The following is a 4,971-nucleotide window of genomic DNA, read 5'->3' as shown; positions in this document are numbered from 1 at the left end:
TTTCCTTACCTCTTCTCTTTACCCTTTTCTCCGCTGCAGCGTTTGAGACCTCTCTTCTTCCCTTTCCCTTTCCCTTTCTTTGTGTTTCCCTTTCTCTTTTTTCCTCCCTCTGCGTGTCTGAAGGCCGATCCACGCATTTCCATGCATAGCCGGTGACGGGGTAACGCGTAATTCCCCACCCCAGGTAGACGGGTAGGACACGTACGTACCCCCTGGTAACTGCCAGGCCCAGGGAGGAGTGATTACCCGAGCTGATACCTTCCGAAAGTGCTGATTGGTCCCTACGTCCGTATCTCGGGAGGTGTCACCTGAGGTGTGAACAATTACCTAAGGCGGGAGTGCCCTCAGAGAGGGCCCCCACAAGGGAGGAGCGCGCCATCGGAGACGCCGGTAACCATGGGGGATACTTCCGCAATGGTTTCCTCATATTCCACTATGTCTGCTCACAAGCGTAAGTTCACTGAGTCTCAGCCGCAGACAGTTCTTCCATCGTTGCCACAGTTCCTTGTTGTTTCTCGGTCTGTCGAAGGTCACGACTTCTCCACAGTCAACCCTTCCATTATTCAGAAAGTTGTCGACGCAATTGCTGGTCCTGTAAAGTCTTGTTCCAAATTACGGAATGGCACCTTGTTGTTAGAAACAGTCTGTGCCCTCCAGACACAAAAATTGCTGCGTACTTCACTGCTACACATCTTCCCTGTCCGGGTGAAAGCACACCACACTTTAAATTCCTCACGTGGAGTCGTTTATACACGCTCCCTCGACGGATTGTCCGACGAGGAAATTCACCACTACCTGTCTGACCAGGGCGTAACGGCTGTTCATAGAGTCATGAAAAGGGTTGACATGGACATCGTTCCAACCCATACTGTCTTCTTGACATTTGACAGAGTTCAATTCCCATCAAACATAAAAGTGGGCTATGAGATAATTTCCGTTCACCTTTACGTCCCAAACCCTACACGTTGCTATTGGTTCACTCATACCAGCCAGTCCTATTACGACCCGGCCAAATGTGTTATGTGTGGCAAGGATGCCCATGAGGGTGCTTGTCACCTCCATCCCCTCGTTGCATCAACTGTATGAGTGACCACGCTGCTTCCTCTAGAGATTGCCCCATTTTTAAAGACGAAAAGCGGAAGCCTGTGTCGATGCTCCAAGAGTGGAGGCGATCGAGACAGCCATGAAGACGTCGTTCAAGAAGGCTGGTCCGTTGAGAGCTGTAGTAGATCGCAAAATCGTCCACAAAGAGGGAGCCTGAGACATCAGGAAGGAGACAATCAAATGGCTCTGAGCACCTGCCTCTCCTCGGCCAACAAAGAAGGCAGGCACGCAGACTTGTGATCTCACCTTTAGTGCCACGGTCGTCAGATCGGCCAGTGCAAAGATCGCCCGTTCAACCTCCCCACTTTCACCTGCTCACTCTATGGCTCACCCTTCATCGGGTTCTGCTAAATCTCGAGCCCAAAAGTTAGACACCCAGACTTCCACAAAAGAGCCTACTCGTGAAGATTTTTTACATACCCCAACTTTACAGCCATTGGTTCCTCCTTCTGTTACCAAGAAGGCTAATAAGAAACCCAGTTCCTCTCTTCTCCGCCACGGCGTGTCTCATCTACAGCACCACCTGGCAGCAACCGCCCTCGGCCGTCTTCTGTGTCGCCGAGGCGCACTGCTGGAGGCCGATCAACCGGCCGATCGCTGGTGGCAGGAGCTGCTCCTGAACAACCTATGGATCAGGATCTTCTGCCTTCGGCTGAATGCCGTTCCACGCTGTCGGTTGCAAGCTCTGAGCAGTCGTTCAGTTGATGGCACCCTTGGTCACATTCTTCCATTTTCTGTCCACCCTATGTCCATTATCCATTGGAATATCCGCAGCATTCGAGCCAATCGCGGTGAATTGACGATCCTCTTACGATCCTACTCGCCAGTCATCTTCTGTCTCTAGGAAACAAAGCTGCGTCCCTACGACCGTTTTGTTTTCCCCCATTTTCAGTCAGTCCGATTTGATCTCCCCTCTGTTGAAGGCACTCCAGCACATGGAGGACTCATTATTCTTCTCCATGATACTCTCCATTATCACCCAATCCCCTCAAACACTTCCTTCCAAGCAGTCGCTGTCCGTCTTTCCCTTTCTGGATACACCTTCTCTCTTGGTACTGTATACATTCCATCGTCCACACCAATGGCACGAGCTGATCTCCTTCATCTTCTTGGTGATCTTCCACCCCCCTATTTGCTGTTTGGGGACTTCAATACCCACCACCCGCTTTGGGGATCTCCACATCCTTGCCCGCGTGGCTCACTATTGATAGACGTCTTCCACCAAGCGGATCTTGTTTGCCTAAACACTGGGGACTCTACATTTTTGTCTGCCTCCACTACAAATTTCTCTCATTTGGAGCTTTCGGTCGGTACTGTTCCGCTAGCTTGGCGCTTCGAATGGATCACCCTTGCTGATACGCACTCGAGTGACCACTTTCCATGTGTCCTTCGATTTCAGCCACAACTTCCATATATGCGCCCGAGACGCTGGAAGTTTGCCCAAGCCGATTGGACACTTTTTTGTGTCTAGCGACATTCGATGACCGTCACTTTCCTAGCGTCGACGATGAGGTCACTCATATTACAGACGTTATTCCTACAGCTGCGGAACGTTCAATACCTCGCACCTCCGAAATGCCCCGGCACCCCCCAGTTCCTTGGTGGAACGAGGCATGCCGTGACGCAATACGTGAGCGGCGACGTGCTCATCGCGTTTTCAGACGCCATCCTACTTTGGCCAACTGTATCCGTTATAAGCAGTTCCGTGCGCGATGCCGTCGCGTCATCCACGATAGCAAGAAGGCAAGCTGGGACTTCTTTACTAGTTCATTTAACACCTTCACTCCCTCCTCGGAAGTTTGGGGTCGGATTCGGCGGTTATCTGGCGCGCCTAGTTTCTCCCTGGTCTCTGGGCTCACTGTCGCGCATGATACATTAGTGGACCCCGTCGCAATTTCTAACTCATTGGGTCAACACTTTGCTGATATTTCGAGCTCTTCAAGTTGCCAGCCAGCGTTTCTCCCGAAGAAACGTGCTTCCTCCTCTCAAAATCACGAAAGCTACAATACTGTTTTCTCCTTGCGGGAACTCCAACATGCACTCTCTTCTTCTTGCTCCTCTGCCCCAGGACCGGATGGTATCCACGTCCAAATGTTGCTGCATTTATCAACCCATAGTCTGCGTTACCTCCTTCGCCTTTATAATCGAATTTGGACCGACAGTACTTTTCCCAGACGATGGCAGGAAGCTATCGTCGTTCCTGTTCCGAAACCTGGAAAGGACAAACATCTCCCCTCTAGCTATCGCCCCATTTCTCTCACGAGTAGTGTCTGTAAGGTTTTGGAGCGTATGGTGAATTACCGTTTAGCGTGGTGGCTGGAATCCCGCAGTCTTTTAACACCTGCCCAATGCGGATTCCGAAAGCATCGATCTGCAGTTGACCATCTTGTTGCTCTCTCCACTTATATCATGAACAATTTTCTCCGGAAACGCCAAACAGTAGCAATATTTTTTGATCTGGAGAGAGCATACGATACCTGTTGGAGGACAGGCATCCTCCGCACACTGTTCTCTTGGGGCTTTCGAGGTCGTCTGCCCCTTTTTCTTCGCAAATTTATGGCAGAGCGCACGTTTAGAGTGCGGATGAACACTACTCTCTCCCGTACTTTCTCCCAAGAAAACGGGGTACCCCAGGGCTCCGTGCTAAGTGTTGTACTGTTTGTCATTGCCATAAATCCAATTATGGATTGTCTCCTTGTCCGCAGCTCGTGGTCGTGCGGTAGCGTTCTCGCTTCCCGCGCCCAGGTTCCCGGGTTCGATTCCCGGCGCGGTCAGGGATTTTCTCTGCCTCGTGATGACTGGGTGTTGTGTGATGTCCTTAGGTTAGTTAGGTTTAAGTAGTTATAAGTTCTTGGGGACTTATGACCATAGATGTTAAGTCCCATAGTGAGACCGTTTGTGTTAATTTTTAGCGTCGTACGGAGTTTCTTCCACCTTCCTTACATCTAGGACCTCTCAACCTTCCATTTTCGGACGTCGCTAAATTTTCGGGTCTTATGTTTGACAGAAAACTGTGCTGGTCCTCCCACGTTTCCTATCCTTCGGCTCGCTGTCTACGATCTCTCAACACCCTCCGTGTCCTGAATGGTGCCTCCTGGGGAGCGGATCGAGTGGTCCTTCTCCGCCTCTATCACGCCTTAGTGCGCTCGAAATTGGACTGTGCAAGCACAGTTTACTCCTCTGCTCGGCCGTCTATTCTTCAGCGTCTCGACTCTATCCACCACTGTGGATTACGTTTAGTGTCTGGAGCTTTTTACACCTAGCCTTAATGCTGAGACTGCTGAACCTCCGCTGTCCAATCGGCGAGCTGTCCTTCTGAGTCGTTATGCTAGCCATCTGTCTTCCATGCCTGCTAATCCAGCCCATGACATTTTTTTCGACGCCTCCTTGGATTTAGGGTACGCAGGCCGCCCTTCCTCCCAACTACCACCGGGAGTCCGCTTCCATCAACTGCTCCATTCTCTTTCCTTCCGCTTTCCTAAAACTTTCTTGACAACTTGGGGTACAGCACCGCCTTGGCTCCGTCCCCGGACCTGCCTGCTCCGTGACCTTTGTCAGTTTCCCAAGGATGGTACCCCTTCACTTGTTTATCGTCGGGCATTTTCTGCTCTATGTGCACAAATGAAGGAAGCCACATTTATTTACTCTGATGGCTCAAAAACATCGTTTGGTGTAGGGAGTGCCTATATTGTTGGCGACACCCCAAATCGCTTTCGGCTTCGGTTTATACTGCGGAGCTTTACGCTGTTCTCCAGGCTGTCCAATACATCCGTCGCCATCAGCGGTTACGGTATGTTATCTGTTCAGATTCTCTCAGCTCTCTCCTCAGTCTCCAAGCTCTCTACCCTGTCCACCCTCTGGTCCACT

Source organism: Schistocerca americana, chromosome 4, assembly GCF_021461395.2.
Source record: "Schistocerca americana isolate TAMUIC-IGC-003095 chromosome 4, iqSchAmer2.1, whole genome shotgun sequence".
NCBI classification, from domain to species: domain Eukaryota; kingdom Metazoa; phylum Arthropoda; class Insecta; order Orthoptera; family Acrididae; genus Schistocerca; species Schistocerca americana.
The sequence above is the reverse complement of the archived record's forward strand: the minus strand, read 5'-3'. Positions refer to the sequence as shown.